The sequence below is a fragment of the Miniopterus schreibersii genome (genome assembly GCF_964146895.1).
Source record: "Miniopterus schreibersii genome assembly, chromosome: 7".
In the NCBI taxonomy this organism is placed as follows: domain Eukaryota; kingdom Metazoa; phylum Chordata; class Mammalia; order Chiroptera; family Miniopteridae; genus Miniopterus; species Miniopterus schreibersii.
The window spans coordinates 59,202,080-59,224,151 of NC_138108.1; the positions used below are offsets into that span (position 1 = coordinate 59,202,080).

General features: G+C 35.7%; 1 protein-coding gene across 5 annotated transcripts in view; it reads right to left on the bottom strand.

The window, feature by feature from the left end:
* Window positions 1–22,072, bottom strand: part of ACVR2A (activin A receptor type 2A) — an 83,686-nt gene that overhangs the window by 58,743 nt on the left and 2,871 nt on the right. The gene's annotated exons all lie outside the window — the stretch shown is intronic.

Sequence of the window (22,072 nt, forward strand, 5' to 3'; positions counted from 1 at the left end):
TTTTCATCTTTCCCTTTCTAAAAGCTCTCTCCTGAACCAACTCCTCAAGCACATAAACATCTCAACTTTAGCTTTCTTCCCATGTCTCCACATCCCTTCTCAGCCAACATTTCTTAAAAAGTAAGACCACAGCTGAACCAACTTCCTCATCTAAATTTCACTCATCTTCTACAACACAGTTTTTGTCTCCACCATTCCACTGAATGTCTCTTGCTAAAATTACAAATAATCTCCGAATTTACAAACCTAGTTGTGACTTTTCAGGCTCTGTTTTATTTGATCTCTCTGGCACTGCTGAATCATCTCTCTCTAAATTTAAGACAAAGGACACTATCCTTGTTCCCTTCTAACTGTCTGGCAGTATCTTGGTCTCCTCTATAAGCTCCCCTCATCCTCCTTCCCTACCATGAAAATGTTAGTGTTTCCTAGAACCTGACCTTTAGTTCTCTTTTTAACTTTTATTTACTGATTTTAGAGAGAGAGAAGGGAGAGGGTGAGGGAGAGAGAGAGGCCATTGATTTTGTTGTTCCACTTACTTATGCATTCATTGGTTGTTTCTTGTACATACCCTGACCAGAGATCGAACCTGAAACCTTAGTGCATCGGGACGATGCTCTAATCAACTGAGCCACCCCGCCAGGGCTGGTTCTCTTTTTATTCTTCCTTCTGCCTCGTTGATTTCATGCCTATTCCTCAATTGGCTGAAACTCAAATCTCTCTCCAGCTCAGATCTATATAACCAACTACTTATTTGGATGAGCCACTACTTTGACTTTTCAATTCGTTGAAAACTTATGCCATCTTTTTATGCTAAAGCTCTAATCTGAAGGACACTTCAGCTCAAAATGGCCCTTCCACAGTCTTCAACATGAAGTTAACACTCCTGTGCCAATCTGACCCCCTGTGCACCTCTGCAAGCTTATCTCCCGTCACTGCTCCATGCTCCGTAATATGCCTCATGACCTAGGTCTCATGAACTAATTCTAGTTCCTCAACATGTAATAAATATTCATGTTCCCATATAAATTGTTTCCTCTGCATTTGTCTGGCCATTCTTGGCTCCTGTAATCCCTTTCTACTCAAAGTACAGGGACTAACAGCAATGGCATCACTGGGAGCTTGTAAGTAATATGAAACCTCAGGCCCCACTCCAGACATACCAAATAAAAATCTGCTCTTTAACATTATCTCCAAGTGATGCATATTAAAGCCTGAGAAGCACTGCTTTAATTTATCATAACCACTATTACAATATACAACAGGTATCACAGAAAAAGGCAAATATAGCACACATAACTTTCATAGCCTTAGTCTAAATCATTCCCTAATACTCACTGCTTTTGACAGAGTAGTAATGGATTTTTATATTAACTCCCCTGTTCTTAGTCATCTCTCTCCCTCTGGATTTAATGCTTGATACCATTTTGCCAACTATGACACTGGCTCCACTAGAAGACTCTCACTACTCTCTGCCCTGAGGCTGTATGTCTTCAGACCTTGGAGAATTCCATAATGGGCTGTCTCAAGAGGGAGCACACACCCCAGGTTGGACAGAGACAACATAAAACACTCCTCCCACTTTATTCACGTGGTCAACTCCTAATCATCCTTCATAATCACCTCAAGCATCACTGAGAGAAGAAACATTACCTGACTCCCTCCAAACTGAATGAGGCCACCTTTTTCTGTAGTCCCAACGCACTCTAATACAGATATAATGTGCTGCATAACTGCTAGTTTACCAGTCATTCTCCTCCAACTAAGGGGTGAGTCCTCCAGGGTAAATAGTGTGTCTTATTCATCTCCATATTCCCAGTTCTGACATATACTTAATGTTTACTGGCTAAGTAATAAATAAGTCTGGAGCTCAAGAGGGAGATCAAAGCCAGATATTTAACTCTGGATATCCACATTCAGTTAAAAACTAAAGATGAGAGGTGGGATTACTTCAGCAGGGAACAGCATGTAGATTAAGAATTCCAAAATGACTGAACCCTTGACAAACACAAAACTAAAAGGAAGGGCAGACTGAATATATTGAGGTGGTGAGGGGCAGTAGTCAGAAAATCTGAGAGTAAAGGCACAAAAGAATTTCAAGAAGGAACAGAGAGACAATAGTATCAAAGTTACAGAAAGTCAAGCAATAACCAAATATAGATAACAATAATCTTTAGATTAGGCAATTAGAAAATCATTAAGCTTAAGGAAATTATTTCATTTACTTTGGGCTAGCAATGGTTGAAGAAGAAACAAAAGGTACAAATGTGTAGGATAGAAACCTTTCAAGAAACTGGATAGTGAGAGGAAAAAGAGAGACTTTCACATTCATTTACTCAAAAACTATTTATTGATCACTGGACACTAGGAATGTAGTGATAAACATGAGGGCCATAATCCCTACCATCATGTTGCTTTTATTTTAGCAGCAACAAACTCAGGAAGAAATAAAGCCAAGAAGGACTCCAGAAGACCAGATCAAGGAGAATCTGAAAAACATTCCTCACCTAGTAAAGTTCTAAAAGATAACCAACTCCTTAAAAAAGAGAGAGATGTATCTTAGTGCCTGACACTAATTTTAGTAATTAATGTGTCAAATGTTTTTTATTACATTTTCATTCTCAGAATGTGTATTATGTTTAGAGTGTAAGGTTTATCATTCCAAAGTGACAAGTTTCTTAGACAATGAAGAGTTCATATTCCTTCTGTGACTTCCACAGTACTATACATACAAAGAAGCCCACAGGAGGTACCCCTTAAATGTTGACTGATTTCAATTACAGCTAAATGGACTAACGATATGACAATATTAGTTTTCTATAAATTCAGTCACTTAAATTCAAACCAAATCCCTATGGATTTATTACTTTCTACCACTCATTTGCCACATTTCATTCATTCTTCCTAGTCTCAAAAACATAGAAATAAGGGATTTCCTTTTCTTCCTATTCTCTTCAGCATCTTTCAGTTTTCTGCAAGGTAATCTAAAATTTAAGTTATAGTAACAGAAAACTGAAGTCCTTGGATGTGGAAAAACAAAGTGTCTGTTACATCGTTACATCTTTTTATGAATCTGTTGTAATATGAATGTGGGCTAGGGAACCAGAAATCCAAATGCTAGAAGCATTCATATTTATCCAGCATGTTCTTCCTCAAGCACCCAGCGTAGGTAACAGGCAAAAAGTAAGCAATAATGACCACTAACATTAAATTATTTTCCAACTATAAGTAAAAGGAACCTAGATTTACTTCCTTCTACTTGAGCAAATTTCAATTAATTCAACCTCTCTGAATCAAGGTATAATCATTTTTAAAAGCTGCACTTACTTTGATCATTTGATTCACTAATTACTCAAGTGGTGATCAAAGCAAATGAATTTTGACCTAGTTCTGATTCTGGATCATTGTATAACCAAAAGGAACAACCACTGTTTCTGAGTCCTTAAATAGCTATGAACAAACAATTACTTTTAAATAAGAGGTGGAGAAAGTCTGGTATATCAACTACAGGAACCATGGTAGACCATCAACAACTCCATTTGTTAACTTAGCATTTTTTACTACATCATAAGTTTTAAGGGATACCTGCAACAGCAGCTGATAGCAGGGTTGGGGATGGGGGGTGAGGGGGTGGAGACCTTGGCAGAACAGGTTCAAAGAAAGTCACACTGCCCTGGAATTAGTAACACCTATTTTAATATACATGTCAAGATACTTGATTCAACAGAAACAATAAAGTTAAGTCCTGTAGACCTTGGTTAAAACCCTGGTTCTGCTACTTATTTAGTTATATAACCTTCGGTAAGTAACTGAGTCTCAGTTTCCTCAGCTATGAAATGGGGGACAATATTTATCTTGTAGGATGAGTCAAAGACATTATCACTAACATCTGAAAGCACTTAGCCCAGGGCATGCAACACAGTGGTGGCTGTTAACAAGGGTAGTTTTAACAAATAATCATTAATAACATTATTGTTTTACATAATGATTTGGCTGTGACATAACTTGCCACCTCCAATTTTGACCAGAGCAATGTAGTAATGTAAAATTCTGGCACATGTGTAACAGGACTCATCTAATAATGTAATAATGGCCCATTAGGAAAACAATTTTAACCATTCTTCATCAAAAGCAAAAGTGATTTGGGGATGTAAAGTACAGCATAAGGAATACAGTCAATAATATTGTAATAACCATGTATAGTGTCAGATGGGTACTAGACTTATGGGGTAATTATTTTGTAAGTTATAAAAATGTCTCATCACTATGTTGTACACTTGAACTAATATAATATTGTGTGTTAACTGTAACTGAAAAATAAATTTTTTAAAAAAGCAAAAGTGATTGAGAAAAGCACTTCTACAGCAATCAGAGGCAGGATTTACCTACAAATTTCTTTCAGCAACAATTAACACATGTAGACTATGTAGATCTTGGGTTGCCACAGAGCTATCCAATCAAGAGCACAACCACCTCTGCCGTGGAATTAAGAGCTCACTTTGGTACTTCCTACTGCTGTATTGCTACTTCTGGCTCTTCCCTTCCCCTGCCAAGCATGGCTTTCACAAAGCATGGTACAAGGATTATTTGCAAAGCAACTACCTTTATAAATGATTGCAAACATTTTCCCACTAACAGAGGGAGATGGCAGAGGAGGATGGGTAAACATTCTTTACTTTTACAAAAGAACACCCAACTTAAAAATCAGGGTTTAAGTTCTAGCTCAGCCACTTAGTAACTTCAGGCAAATTCTATTATCTCAGTTTGAATTAAAGCAAAAAAAAAATCATGAAACAATTCAAATAGGTAAAACAGGCACCTACATGAAATTACTTAGAAAACTATAAAGCATTAATAAATGGAAATTATTTTCCCAGATATGTTGATATTAAAATACTGAGAAAATAAAACAAGATACACTTTTGGAAATTTCAGTTATTCCCCTAACACTCACTCCCTTTCGTCTTTATCTCATTTTGGAAAGGTTTTTGAGGTGCCCTCATTTGGGAATATACTACTAATGACGCACTACTCCATTCTATATTACAGTTTTCTGAAAAGATTCACCCCAAAATCTCTATATAAAACAATACTACATAATTACATAATTGAAAATGTTAGTATTCTTCCCTGAAAACCAACTTATGTCCCAGAATTAAACCAAAGTCCAATAAATATATAAACATAAATATTATAAACAAAATAAACACTACTGTATCCTAAACAAAACAGCAGAGCCATCTGCAAAAGTAGTTTTTCACTAAACACAGGGTGAGGCAGAGTAGATTTACAGTTGTTCATATGGAAAATAATACAATAATTAATAATAATACAAGAATAAACTGTTTTGTGTACTCACAACTATAAACCTACTTTTGTCCCACCCTGTATACTGGAATGTCCTGTTTTTGTTTTCTTTCAATTTTATTTTGTATTAGTTTCAGGTGTATACCTTAGTAGTTAGACAATCATATACTTTACATAGTATTCCCCTTGATATTTCCAGTACCCCAACTGGAACCATACATAGTTATCACAATATTATTAACAATATTTCCTATGCTTTATTTTCCCGTGACTATTTTGTAACTGCCAATTTGAGCTTCCTAGTCCCTTCACCTCTTTCACCCAGTCCCCCAACTCTCCCTCCCCTCAGGTAGTTTGCTGTCTGTATCTATGAGTCTGTTTCAATGTTGTTTATTTTTGTTCTTTAGATTCCACATATAAGTGAAATCATTGGGTATTTTTCTTTCTCTGACTGGCTGATTTCCCTGAGCATCCTACCGCCTAGATGTTTCCATACCTTAGCTATTGTAAATAACACTGCAATGAACATACAGGAGGACCTATTCTTTCAAATTAATGTTTGAGTTTCTTTGAATAAATTCCAGAAGTGGAATTGCTGGGTCATAAAGCATATCCATTTTTAATTTTTTGAGGAAATGCCATACTGTTCTCCACAGTGGCTGCACCAATCTTCATACCCACCAACAGTGCACAAGGGTTCCCTTTTCTCCACATCCCTGCCAAAACTTGTCATTTGTGGATTTATTGATGATAGCCATTCTGACAGGTGTGAGGTGATATCTCATTGTGGTTTTAATTTTCATTTCTCTGACAACTAGTGACATTGAGCATCTTTTCATATGTCTTTTGGCCTTCTGTAAGTCCTCCTTGGAGAAGTGTCCATTCAAGTGTTCTTCCCATTTTTTAAATTGGATTGCTTTTTGTGGGGTTTTTTGGTGTTGAGTAGTATGAGTTTTTTATAAATTTTGGATATTAACCCCTTATCAGATGTATCATTGGCGAATATGTTCTTCCATTTAGTAGGTTATCTCATTTTTCTGATGGTTTCCTTTGCTGTGAAAAACTTTTTAATTTGATATAATCCCATTTGTTTATTTTTCTTTTGTTTCCCTTGCCCAAGGAGAAATATCAGGAAAAATACTGCTAAGAAAAATGTCTGAGATTTTACTGCCTATGTTCTCTTCTAGGATTTTTATCAGAAAGGGAAACTTAAGAAAACAATACCATTTACACCTGCACCAAAAAAATAAAATACCTAGGAATAAATTTAACCAAGGAAGTAAAAGACCTGTACTTGGAAAATTATAAGACACTGAAGAAAGAAATCGAAGACGATACGAATAAATGGAAGCATATACAGTGTTCAAGGGCAAGAAGAATGAACATCATTAAAATATCCATACTACCCAAAGCAATCTACAGATACAACTAAATTCCTATCAAGATACCAATGGCATATTTCAGAAACTAGAACAAATATTCCAAAAATTTATATGGAATCACATAAACAAACACAAATAGCCTCAACAATATTGAGAAAGAAGAAGAAAGTTAGGGGTATCACACTACCTGATATCAAACTATACTACAAGGCCATAGTAGTCAAAATAGGCTGTTACTGGCATAAAAAACAGACATATAGATCAATGGAAAAGAACAGAGAACCCAGAAATAAACCCATGTCTCTTTATTATTTGACAAAGGAGGCAAGAATATATAATAGGATAAAGACATAGTCTATTCAATAAATGGTATTAGAAAAACTGGACAGGTACTTGCAAAAAAATAAAACTAGACCACCTCCCTACACCATACTAGAATAAACTCAAAATGAATTAAAGACTTAAATGAAATGCCCTCAGTTTTAGATTTAATACATTGTACTCATTCCTACTCAAAAACAGTTCAAAGCTAGACTCGGCTAGGCTAAAACAACAAGCAGCATCAGCAAATTTTAGAGCAGTTTTAGGTTCACAATAAAACTGAGGGGAAGGTACAGAAATTTTCCATATACTCCCTGACAGCACAAATGCATAGCCTCCCCCATAATCAACATCATTCATCATAGTAGTATAGCTGTCAGCAAGAATAAACCTACACTGACACATCATAATCACCCCAAATCCAGAGTTTACCTTAGGGTTCACTCTTGGTGGTGTATATTCTATGTGTTTGGACAAATGTATAATGCCCTAAAAATCCTTTGTGCTCTACCTATTCATCCCCTCCTCCCTCCACCACCCGCCAACTGCACTCCTGGCAAACAATGATCTTTTTACTGTCACCATAATTTTGCATTTTCCAGATGTTATGCGGTTGGAATTATACTGGATAGTGCCTTTTCAGAATGGCTTCTTTCACTCAGTAATATGAATTTAAGCTCCCTCCATGTCTTTTCATAACTTGATAGCTCATTTCTTTTTAGTGCTGAATAATATTCCATTGCCTGGATTTATGAATAAAGCTGTTATAAACATCCGTGTAGAGGTTTTTATGTGGAAATAAGTTTTCAGTTCCTTTGGGTAAATACCAAGGAGCATGACGACTGGATCTTATGATAAGAGGATGTTAGTTTTAGAAGAAAACACCAAAAGGTTCCTGAAAGTAGCTATACCATTCTCCGTTCCCACCATTAACAAATGACAGTTCCCCTCTGTTTTACCCTCCTTGTCAGCATTTGGTGGTGTCAGTGTTCCAGATTTTGGCTAGTGTAATAAGCATGTAGTAGTATCTCGTTTCAATTTGCATCTCCGTGATGACACATGATATGCAGCATCTTTTCATACACTTATTTGCCATCTGTATATCTTCTTTCGTGAGGTGTCTTTTGGCTTATTTTTTAACTGGGTAATTTTTTTCTTCTTTGTTCTTTCATTATTTAGATAACAGTCTTCTATCAGATATTATCAAATACTGCAAATATTTCTCCCAGTCTGTGGCTTATCTTTCAACTAATATTTTTTACTGAGTTATTTAGAATGCTTACCAAAAGAATGCTTACTACGTGCCAGACATCATTCAAAGGACTTTATGTATATTAACTTACCTATACTTTATAACAACCATATACAGTAAGTACACTATTATATCCATTTTCCAGATGAGAAAACTGTGGCACAGAGCAGTTAAATAACTTGCCCTAGGTCACAAAGGTAGAAAATCATGGTACCAAGATACAAGACCAGACACTCTGGCTCCAATGCTCTTAACCTACATCGAACGCTAACATAGCACTACAATGAATGAGTCTGAAAGAGCACAGGGTCATCTGGTAGATGGACACTAACAAGCAATTATAAAACTAAATATGGTAAGCAGTACCATAGGGGTAAGCGATATTAAGTCCAAATCTTCAGATATTAATAGTTGAAACTAATTCTACTTGAATTACTAATTCCCACAGCAAAACAAAGAATCCCAACTCAGCCTGAGAAAGACAAACACATTTTATAAGGGTCTGTCATTTTTCCATTCAATTAATCAGGTATCTGTCTGCTACAGTTTTGTTACTTTTCTAGTTAATAACAGTAACTTTCCTATCAATCTTTTACTTCCCAAGACAATTCCAGATCAAGTTAGAGATCAGAATCAGAATGAGTTTTCACCATATTTGTTAACTCAATACATAAGAGAAACAGAGATGTCTTGGACCTATACTGTAATTTTTAAGTACTTAAAATGGTTAACTGAATCTGGATTAAGTGTTGCTTAAGAGAGACATTCCCTCAGTAACTAAAAAAGAACAATTAATATATCAAAGCTATAAGTCTCCAAAGTCAAGACTTCTGCTTGTAACACAATTAATAGCAGGCTGTTTGACCTACACCCACTGATAAACTGCCACCTGGGAACAGCCAACCCATCTGGGTGACCAGGTGGCCCTGCTACTTGAGCTTCCCTTCTCATTCTCCTTTCAGCTAAAGACAAGATTATATTACTCTTCCTTCCTCACTACGCCTCATCCTCAAGCCCTTGCTGTTTCTAGTATGTGTTAAAAGCCCCTACTGGTGGTGAGGTATGAATGAGCAGGGATAGTAGTGCAGAGGAGGAAGAAAAAATAAGGGCAAAATGACGAGAGTCCCCTCCTTTCTCACACTTCATGCCATTTTCCCTATGTAGTTCCTAACCGTTTTCTTCCAGTGGCCCTGTCCTAATACTTAAGCCAACTGCCTCTGTCTCAAGCAACCTGGTGAGTTGCCACCGACTGGGGGTCCTTTGGTCCTCTGAAACACAATGGAAGTCATATGGCTTCTTTCCCTGCAGGGAAAACAACATCCTATAATGGATGAAGCCCATATTCTATAATAAGCTAAGTGTCTGTCTGAATCTCAGTTGTGAAGCTTATTGGCTGTATGACCCTGTTTTCTCACCTGTAAAACTGGTAACTAAGGTAGCTCAGTACCAGAAACACACTGTAGCAAGCAGTCAACAGACTTCCTTTATATTTTTCATTTGGCTCTGACAAAGGATCTCAGGATCAGTATTTCTCAGAATAAGTATCTCAAATCCTTAGAAAACAGGCTTTCAAACTTTGACTACATACAACAGTAAGAAACGCATTTTTCACTGTGCCTTGGTACATATATAATCACACACATAACTGATATTTTACAAAATGATACTAACTTTTGCTATGTGTAATTCTTTCTGATATTTTCTTTCTTTCTCCTCTCCCCTACAATCCTTCTCCTCTCCTGCCCTTCTTCCTAATCACATACATGAATTTCGTTTTAGTTTGGTCACCATACCACCTTACTGGAACCCCAAGGAGCAGGATACTTCCAGGATGCAAACTGCAGCAGGTAAAAGAGAGATCGGGGAATAAGGAAATTCTAATAATGCTGGGGAGAAATCCATTTTCCTAAGACACAGTGTTATTCCTGAAGGCAAAGTTAGTTGTATTGCTGTAATACAGAACAACAGAGGTAAAACAGGCTTGTAGATTGGTCTAGGAACTTAACCAACACATATAACAATGATCCTTATAAGAAAATGCTCCCTAGGTTCCGAAGTTTTTGGAGCATACTATATATTTCCAAGTCCGGGAAGGGGTGCTACTTATACAATGTCCTATGTCAGGGGCTGGTAAACTACCTCCTGCAGGTCAAATCCAGTCTGCAGCCTGTTTTTGTACAACCCCTACACAATGGTTTTTACATTTTAAAGGTTGATAAAAAATCAAATAATAATAATATTTTGTCACACATGAAAATCAAATTCCATTACCTATAAAGTTTTATTGGAACACAGTCACACTGAATCATTTACATATTGTCCATGACGAGTATGTGTTAAACACCTATAGTGTGTCAGGCACTGGGGAAACTACAGTTAATAAGTCAGATATGGTTCTCTTCATAAGTATTAATGGAAGGCAAGTGAAAAAAAAAGCTCAGAGAAATAAAAAGCACTTGGTTTGTAGTAGAAACCATCAGAGGACCAATAGGGCAAAAGAAGAGGTTGGAGAGGGCCTTCTCAAGCAGTGCCTTTAAGGTGACTGTAAGGAATAGACATTCTCTAGTATTTTATATTCAGCTGTTTATGGAATAAATTGCTCTCTACTCCTTTAATAAATCATTGCAATATTACTAATATTTACAATAATATTTTACAGTTTCATGTATATATGTATATGCAAGTGTGATTGTGTTTGTGTACATAGCCTTTGATCCTCACTGTAATCTTGTGAGGTAGGTATTAGTATTACAAACGCTCCATTTTACAGACGAAGAAACTAACGTTATGGAATTTCCCAAACTTCACATTGTTTATCATCATACCATAGTAAAGAAATGCCCAACACCCAAGTTTTCTCCCTACAGGGTGTTTGCTCTTTATACCAGCCCAAGACCTGCATAATTAATTACTTTCACTGAATTTGAGATGAAGAACATTCTTACTGCTGTTTGCTAGTTTGTTTTTAAGAAAATAATTCTTTCTAATCAACAGCTACATTTGTACCAACAAGATTAGCTTTTATTTCTGTTAACTACCCCCTACTGGCCAACCACATGTTCCAACGGTAGAAAATTCTATATAATCTGTAACAGACTAGGTTGATCTATTCTTCTAATGACTTATTTTCCACATCATAGAAACAAGACTAGTTATTAATTATAAAAATATTGTTTAACTGGGGCTGCTAAATATATGTTGCTAGACTAACAGGAATTTCAATTCTTAGTAGGGGCTATTCTCAGGCTTCTGTAGTGAAAGATAAGATCAAAACTACGCTTCACTAATTCAAAAGGAAAAAAAGCACACTTCTTCTCTGACCCTAATCTTTTAACTTGACTCCATCCTTCAGAAGTAAGAATCAACCTGAGTAGTTTATTCTTCATAAAAATCATTCTGATAGAGGTGGTTACTAGAGAAAATAGTACCTGACAGTTTGTAGGCCTTCTCACCAGTTAAAGCCTCCTAATTTAACTGCTTCTATTATTTCTAGCCCTCTCAGCTAAGAGGCAATCTCTATTTACATTTTAACAAACAATATAATTAGCAATTAATTTTCTAATTCAATACCCAAACCAGGTTTATGTATCTCTAAAGAACTAAGGAAGAGAATAAGAAAAGGTCACCAGCTAAGGTTTGTTATATAACATTTATATACAATAGAAGGATGGTCAGTTAGCTATCCTATCATTTTTCCTGGTCATTTAGAAAGGTGGTTTATTCTACTTCTGAAATGCCTACTAATCAAATTGTTTTACTATAACCGTGCCCACCTTGTATAAGTCAGTATCTCACAACTGCCCTTACTCATAATTTATCATTCTCTTTTAACTTTGACTTTTCATTTCTACCCATATAATTTTAAAGTATACTTAAAGTAATTTCAAGTCAGCTTAAATAAAAATAATCAGCAAATTCTATTCACTAATCCTGCAGCATAAAAACTCATTACCAGGTAATGCAAAGCCTAGCAACCAGTTCTTTTTCTAGAACTACTTTAAGGTATTAAATAAAATGGCTTATAATATTTACAGAGTGAAACTACACTTCTTTATAGAAAGTAGCCTACCAAGGATAGTTAGCTTTACCTGCTTCCAAAATGGGGGGGAAAAAACCACCCACAAATAGAACCATTATATTTTTAAATTTAGTAAAGTTTAACGTTTCTTCCAGTTTTATCTGTGTAATCATGTAGTTTTTCCTAGTCAAAAATAACGCTATTGAGCTTCTGCCAATATAAAGCTGATTTCCCTTCCCCAAGTACCAACTCCCCCCCTACCAATAGCAGAGGCTTGGAATCCTTCACAGACAAAAATATTCAAGCTGACTAGAGTTAGAGGCCATAGCCCTGAGTAAAAGCGATAGCCCAAAGTATTAACTATTTATCCTTTCAGCCTTTATTGTAAGACCTTAATAACCTATAAAGACATCAAATTCCTAATTAAAATTCAAAACATGCCAAGTTTCTATTTCTGAATCTTCAACCATACCAACAATACAGTATTATACATGTTTAAAATAAGAGGTGATCTCATGAAAAAAATAGGCATTTGAAAATAAGTAAAGCCAAAGTTACAGATAGAAATAGAAATACTTAGTAAATAAGAATATAAATTAGCAGATGCTCAAAATCTGATGCTAGGAATTTGCCACAAAAATTCAATAGCCTCTAGTTTATTATCTCTTTTTTGAGGGTTTAAAAAAAAAAAAAGACAGTGTATTCACATTTCTCATGTGCACAATAAACCCATCCATTTCTTTTTAAGTAATAATAAATAGGAAAAAGTAGAGTGACTAAGAGGAAGACTGGTAAGTGTAGCCAAGCTTTAAAATACAGAGAATGTTCAAAGCTAGAAGGGATCTTGTAGAGTCTCTCTAGCTTAGGTTGATGTAATAGTCTCCTAACTGGTCTCACCTCTTCACTCCTACATACTTTCACTGTATTTTCCAGATTGCTGCCAAAGAGATCTTAACACATAACCCAGATCTAGCTTCTCCTTAAAACTCTTTGCTTCCCCTGCCCTTTAGATTTCATTCCAACTCCTTCCCACATCAGATCAAAACCCCTGCATGATCTTGTCTCCGACTATCTCTCCAATCCCATCCCTGCATTCATTTCTTAAGGCAGTCAGTCAAATATTTATTGAGCTTCTACTCTGCCAGAAACTGTGCCATCCCTTGGGGGGGTATTGCAATGAAGGTGAGAGGTGGCTCACCCTCTCTCAGAGCGTACACTCCAGTAGTGGAAAGGGCAGATAATAAATAGGTAGATAAATAAACTAAGTAATTAGAGACTGTGACGTGATGTGAGACAGTCACTCTCTAGGGACCCTGTTTGTTTCTGTCACTGCACATATGACAATTTGTAATGATTTTACTCATTTGCTTACTTGATTTATGACTGTAAGCTCCATAAGGACACAATCATGTCTCTTATCACTGCTGCACCCCAAGCACTTAGTACGGTGTCTAGCTTGTTGTTCAATATTTACTAAATTATGTCATCCTCTTTAATTCAGATATAAGTAATGTGGGGGTCTCAGTGGCTGCCAAGGTCAAAAAAGAGTAAGTAGGAAAGAAGAAATCTGAATGAGAGACTCCACAATTTTAGTCCAAAATATTACACCACATTCAAAATACTGATCTCAAAACTGAAGGCTCATGTTTTCAAAGCTTGTAGCTCTTGCCTCAAAATAGACTTGAGAATCTTTCAAGACTTTACTTTTACATAAAAAATTTTAAACTCCAACAAATAAATAGTGATGAAGATTTACTCCAATGTTTCCTTTTAATGCATGCTAGGAACAACAAAACCTTAAAGAAACCTATAAAAGAACCATGACATCTGAATGTTCTAGATATTCCCTGGCACCTATTTGTCACTTTTTTTTTTTTTTTTTGGTAGAAAAGAAAGCAAGAATTTGCTGACCTCAGCAAAAACACACTTAGGATATTTGTCACTCTTTATTGATATTTTCTCTGGCTGAATCACTTAGTCAGAATATCTCACATTAACTGATAATTAATTTACCAGCAAATTTAAAAATATCCCCCAAGAAGTGAACCTATATTTTTCAATGTTTTACACATACAAACTACATTTTTAAAAATAAATTTAAAGGTAGGTTCAAAACTAACATTTACAGGGGTGGAAAAAAGTAGCTTTACAGTTGAAATGTTTTACACACTACATTTTTTAAAATAAGACTTAAAGATAAGCTATAAACTAACATACAGGGGTGGGCAAAAGTGGGTTTACAGTTGAAATACAAATAAATAATACAATAATAAATAATAATACAAGAATAAACTCTGTTTTGTATACTCACAGCTGTAAGATCTATGAACTAGCTACGTATTATGTGGCATATTATTTCACTTAACATATATTGGTTTACAAATTTTTTAAAATTCTCAAGTGTTTTAGGAACTTGCCAAGATCTCGTAACTTGTTCATGCCCCTTCCTCTTGAAATAATGCCTTAGAACAAGCTTGATTTATCATGTATAGTCATAAAGATGTGAAGACCAACAGATCTTTCCTAATAATTAAGGTCTCATTTCTATAAAATATAAATTATATAGTAATTATAACCAGAAAAAAATCCTATCTCAAAGCTTTATATACTGATAAGCTTATTTTTATTACAATACACAAAGACAATTCATTTTTTAAATCCTTTAAAAGGCAACCACTCCCTATGGGTCCTCCTAATAATTATCTTATTGCTTTACATTTATTTCCTTCAGCGACATTAGAGAATACAATGATTCCCAATGTGACTATAGCTACTGAGAAAAATAGTCAATCAAAGAAAAAAGAGCTTTTATCTAGTCCAAAAGAATGGTATTGAAAAGGTTTCGGATTCAGGCATGAATAGCATATATCACATCAGAAAAGTTTTTAAATCTTCTATAGAACAGTGTAATTTACTGTGAAGAAAATGTCTCATGTAGATTTCAAAGAATACTAAAACACAAACAACAAACTGAGCCACTAGTGCTCAGAATTCTTTCACTTCACAGCACAATGGCTACATATCCATCATACAGTGTCTCTGCCCTATAAAAAATATTACATGCTCTCATGTGTTTTATGTGCTCTTATTTTTCCAAATCTTTGTCCATATTTTTATTCATGCTTATTATCTAAACCAGTATCTGTGTGTAGAATTTCTTTTGTTATGAAAGGGACTCCTCTTCTGGCTTATTTCTTTACCAATTTTATTTAGTAGTGCTACCATACTACCTCAATCTTCAGGCTGCTTCTCTGTCCTATATGCCACATATACGCTTTGGGGGCATCAATCACGATCATATCGTCCATTCCTATCTCCTCTAGGTTTTAATTACTTTTCATGTGTACTTAACCCCCTCAAACTGAAATTGTTCTATTTCTTCAAGCAATTCTAAACAGCTTTACATCATATAAATCTCTTCTTCAGATTTAGCCAAAATTCTTTCATTTTAACTTGCCTTTCATCCATGATTAAGTTTACTCACAAACACCCGGCCCGGCGTGGCTCAACAGTTGAGCATCGACCTAGGATCCAGGCGATCAGGGTTCAATTCCAGGTCAGGGCACATGCCCGGGTTGCGGGCTGCAGCTGATCAATGACTCTCTCATCATTGATGTTTCTATCTCTCTCTCTCCCTCTCCCTTCCTCTCTCTGAAATCAATAAAAAGATATATTTTAAGTTTACTCACAAATGCCCTCTGTTTCTGATCCTATTTTGTACCTTTTCCTTCATATTAAAATGAATAACCTTCTCAACTTCCCACCAAGGCATTTTTTTTCCTATTATTAGGATCTATATTTTCCAGCAAGCCTTTCCTAAATGAAAAAATCTGAACTCTTCAAAATTACAGCTAATTTTGTTTTAGCACTTTTATGTGTGCTTAATTCATCCAGCTAGTCCAGAAGAGAAGAACTCAGCCAGGACAGGTCCATGTTCTCCCTCGGGACCAGCTTTCCCTCAATTCCATGCCTAATTACATGGTCTCTATTGTAGACTAAATAATGAGCATATTTTTCAGTGCACACTATTTTTCATTGCAAATATTTACTTATTCAGCTTCCTTCTCTACCCAAGAGTACTGAGTATAGAGAGTAAGAGATTGCTGAACTAGGTCATTATTTTTTAGGAGTTTAGTACCCATTGATCATGGACTTAATGCGTCATAATCAAAAATCTTTAAACAAAACAGAATATAAAAATAAATAAAAGTGTCCTGCACACTGTATGAGTTAGTTTATGAAATTTCTATTTCTGATACAACACATATTTATGTATATAGGAACTGAGTCATGATGCAATGTGCATTTATTATGGGTTATGGTAAAAAAAAAAAGTTGAAAGTCACTGAACTTGAAGATCTCCAAGATGCCTTCTAAATCTACATGATTCAAATTATATTAAAAGATTTATATTATATTACATCAAATTATATTAAAAGATAACCCCTAAAAACAACAAAATCATTTTTAATGTCACTATTAAACTCTAACCTTAAAATTAAAAAATCATAAAGCTTTTAGAGTAGAACAAAGTTCAGAAATCATCTAATCCAAGTTTACCCCTTTAATACATTAAAAACTCAGACCCAGAATTGAAAAAATTTCACTTCATTCAAACAATAAACATTTGTCGTGTGCCAGGTTCTAGGATTGGGTCTGTAGAAAAAAAGAGATGTCTTCGAAGAATTCAGTCTAAAGTGTATATAGGTGAGTAAACATTTGCAATAATCACTGGAATCAAGGTAATTTATGAAGTATAAGAAAACAGAAGCAACTAACAATCTGGGTTGAATGGCAGAGAAAATGTTTCTAAAGAGGTGATACTTCTCAATCTTAAAAACTAGGAGTTAGCTAGGTAAAAGAGGAAGAAATAACATGTACAGAAAGGTACCATACTGATATACAATAAAGAATGACACATTCAGGAAAGCAAGTTGAGTTTGTATAGCTGGGATATAGGACTCATGCTGAGGAGGAGCCACAGCAGAATACCTCACCCTTAGGTGACATTTAATCTTCAAACCACTCTCTGAGATAGGCACTATTAATATCCCCATTTTGTAGATGACAAAACAAGCACAAAAGGTGAGGTGATTTGCCCAAGGTTAGGTTAAGAAGCCAGGATGTAAAACATGAAAACTGCCGAAGTCTAACCCCAGAGCAGATACTCTTAGCCACTATCCCAAGAGGTTAGAGAAAACAGGCAGGAACCAAATGATAAAGGACTTTGAATGCCATTCTAAGACTTCAGATTTTATGCTAAAGGTGACTGAACAGTCAGAGAAAGGTTTTAAGCAAGAGTGACAATTCAGATTTATTTGTTAATGAGGTCTATCTAGCAGCTATGTGGATGGAGCAGAAGGGAAAATAGTAACAAGGAACTAGCTAGTCTTAGCTAGAAAAGTTCTACAATAATTCAGGTAAGAAAAATGATGCTGAGCTAGACATTGGCAGTGCTGGCACCAGAACCCAAGTCTAATGACCACAACCACATTCCTGTCCAGTATCCATAAGAACTTCCCAATTTTTTCCCTTGAGCCCACCATTCTAACAGATAAGAAATCCAACCTTGCCCTACCACGTGACTCGGCTGGAGTTTAGTCCCATACATCAAAAGGTTGTGTGTTCGATTCCCCATCAGGGCACAGACCCAGGTTGCGGGTTCAATCTCTGGTCGGGCATCTACAGGAGGCCACAGATCGATGTTTCTCTCTCTCAAGTCAATAAACATATCTTTGGGTGAGGATTTAAAAAAAGAGAGAGAGAGATCCAACCTCAGAGACAACAACATATCCCCTTTAGTTCCCCCTTTATTAAACAAAACCTGACCACTAAATGCATTAGGTATATGAAAGTGACTAAGAGAAATCTAGTTGGAGAATGAAGGGAAGTCAATTGTTCTCTATGGTAGTTTTACCTTATTTTTTTTTAAATGTTTTTATTATTTCGGAGAGAGGGAGGGAGAGAGGGAGATAGAAACATCGATGAGGGAGAAACATCGAATGGCTGCCTCCTGCATGCCCCCTACTGGGGATTGAACCCGAAAGCCGGATATGTGCCCTGACCTGAATCGAACCATGAAACCTCCTGATGCCTGGGATGACAGACGCTCAACCAACTGAACCACACGAGTCGGGCTTACCCTCTTGACTGCTCCTTCTCCTTCCTCTATACACTATTCCTGGAACTTACATGTTCAATAGTCAATTTAAAATCAATGTTCTGTCTAGACATGACTATTATAACCAAAAAGAATTAAATTTACCACAGAGGAAGTCTAATGTGGTTCCAGCTGTGGCAATAAATATACTCTCTGGTCTAGTCAAATTTTGGTTTAAACAGAGACAACAAATGAATATTAATAAGAGGTAGGCTTTCTGAAAGCAACAAAGAGTTAAAGAAAACCAGAATATTAAAAAGGGAATAAGAGCACTCTAAAGCTTGATAAAGCCATTTGATTCCAAGACAATAACACTACTCTCAAGTGTGCCTGTGGTATTCTAGAAACCAACAAATGAAAGAATAGTGGAAAAGATTATCTGGTCAATTCTCAAGCATTCTAAATTCAATCCATTTTCATTTAAACCATGGGTGACACCTCCTGAGCCACCCTTGATGCTCAGCAATGAGTGGGACACTATAGGGAAGTACAGAGGAATGGAGGGGGGAGAGAGGAAAGAAGGGAGGAAAGTGGAAAGAGAACTATAAAGAGAATGGAAGAAATGATGAGGTATAGAATAGAGAACAAAAAGTGGAGGAATTCTAGTGATCCCAATACCAAGCATTGCCAACCTTACCTAACGTACTATCTGAGGGGCACCCTGACAAATGGCAACATAAGAGAGCATAAAAAGAAAAATTTAAATCACAGATTTATGAGACACCAAAGACAAAATATAAGAGTACTTACAAAAGTAAAAAAGCAACACAACAGTTTAGAATCTAAAGGGGCAATTTATAGATTATTAAATTTTCATTTGGTTTAGTTATGCTTTACTTCTCTTTAAACAGTGATTCTGGCAGGGCCGGGAGTGGTTCAGTGGTTGAGCGTCAACCCAGGATCCAGGCGATCAGGGTTCGATTCCCGGTCAGGGCACATGCCTGGGCTGTGGGTTCCATTCCCAGTCGGGGGCATGCAGGAGGCAGCCGATCAATGACTCTCTCATCATTGATGTTTCTATCTCTCTCCCTCCCTCCCTCTCCTTTCCTCTCTATGAAATCAATAAAGATATAAATAAATAAATAAATAAATAAATAAATAAATAAATAAATAAAACAGTGATTCTGATAGACCCAAAAGGTATCTGAAATATCAGACTTATCTGCATACTTTTTGTGTGACTTCAGAATTTTTCCTCTCACCAGTGTAATGCTACTTATTTTAAGTTTCACTGTAATTCTTATCCTGGCTGGCTGAGTTAACTTCCTTAAAACCAGACTTCAAAACATAGTAAGCACTTATTAATTATGGTCAAATTTTAACCTTAAAAAGGACAAGAGTCTACAATTGATCATAGAATATTACTTAGTATGGCCTAAATGAGCCTAATGGTAACCAGAATCCTGCTAATGAATCTCAAGAAAATTATGTAATTAAGAAATCACTTTAAAAGTTTCTTGAAATTAAAGTTAGCTAGGCAAAAAAACAATAACAAAGCCCTTAAAAAACAACAACAATTTTACACCTTGAACCATTCAGGAATCATGTAACATTGGACATATTTCTTCCATATGAAACTTTCAGGCACCAAGTTAAACACACACATACACACACACACCGTAATGCCACCATACAGCCCACGCGGTGATTTCAGTAAGTAAAAGGAAATATCCTTAAAGACAATTATTATGGCAAATAAACTACTGGATCAAAAGCAAATATAATTAAACTCGATACCTTAACCAATCCATTCATCATATCCATGAATATGCAATCTTCACAAGCACTCCATCATAACAAATGATTAGAGAGTTTATTCATAACAGCAAACTATTTTTAGTAAAATATAATAGAATGAAATAATGTATATACCTATAGTCTGTTTCTCTAATTTAATCATTCTAATTTGAAAAGACAGTGAAAAGATGAAAACTCTTAATACAAGGTGACCTGGAGATCTCCAATACCATGTACTTATAAAATTTAGGTAACTGTAGGAGGAGGAGTAGAGCCCCTTTACTAATATACTAATGCTTTTAAAAATTAAAAGTTTAAAGTAGGGCTTCTCCACCTCAACACTACTGACATTTTGAGCCACATAATTCTTTGTTATGGAAGGCTGTGCAGTGCATTATAGGATGATTAGCAGCATCCTTGCCCTCTACCCACTAGATGCCAGTAGCATACCCTCCCCTCCTCCCCTATAGTTGGGATAACCAAAAATGTTTCCAAATGTCCCCTGGGGGAGAGGTGCAGGGGTGGGGAGCAAAAGGTACTCAAGCTTGAGAACCACTGGCTTCTCATAAATAAATAAAAATTCAAAATGAATGGGAGGGTGGAAGGTAGGGTGGATATTTTGTTTCTCTTCTGCTCTTGATGTTCCAATATATTATATTTGAATTTGATCACAGCCTACATTTAAGAGATTCTGCCTTTTAGAAAACAAAGCATTTAATATCTATCACTTGTTAGCCAAAGTTCAGAAGAGTCCCAGAAGATTTACTGCACTGCCAATTCCCCCTCCAATCACACATACACTTACTCATAGAAATACGCACAGTATTGCCTGACTGAACTGAAGAATATGCACATATTACTTTATTTCCACTTCTTATTTCATCAAATATATGGACCAGGCTGTTCCAGCTCCCACAGAATGCAAAGGAATTCTCAGCTTATTCAGTGCAACTCAAATAGTACCGCAATAGTTTCATCACTTTAGGTAGGATAAAACTAAGAACTAGGGCAAGTACTAAACTCATCCTCACATTTTAACAAATTGTGGAGAAAGGCACAAATTTACCACAATGTTTTGAAAACAAAAACAAAAAACTACGTAGGTTTCTGTTTAAAATAAAACTTGAGGAAGAATAAGAGGAATGAAAAAAATCAAAATCAAGGGGAACTGTAGACATTTCTAGATGAGGGCAAAACTCTAAAATGTTTCCCCTGGAACTAGAGAAAGAAATTATACACTTGGCCATACCCTACAGGAACAGTCTGTATAATCAGTCTCCAGTGTGCATGCCATGGAATGGAAACTAAAAAATAAAAATGCAAAAAATACTAAAGAGAACAGTAAACATCCATCCTAAACACCTGAAATAAAATTGTTCTTTACTACTATTCTCCATTTGATTTAAAATGTTCAAATATCCAGAGACAAAAAAACTGAAAACTTGAAAAAATTTTTTAATTTTCATAAAAATAGTCATCCTCATACGAGATTACAAATTACATAAAAAAATCAATTAGGAAAAGAATCACAATAATCCTTCTTAGAGTGCATTTGATTCACATCAAAAGCCCTTTTAAAAAGCAGACATTTTAAGTTCTAAAAAATCTTCATGTATAAATACAGATTAAAGTCTTTAAGATTATTTCAATTATCTTCAATAGGATTATATTTTAGTTCAACTAGGAACCTTTATTTAAAAAACTATGCAACAATATTTAGTAATTTAATGTAAGTCGAATATCTATATGCTGTATAGCAACAAATTACTTAATTTCAAAATTTTAGCTATTAACCTCCTGGCCCAGTGAAAATAATCCTGCAAGAAACTAATGCTCAATTCTTTTTTTCTCCCAAACCAAGCAGCTGGAACTGGTATTGAAATGCACACACTCAGGCC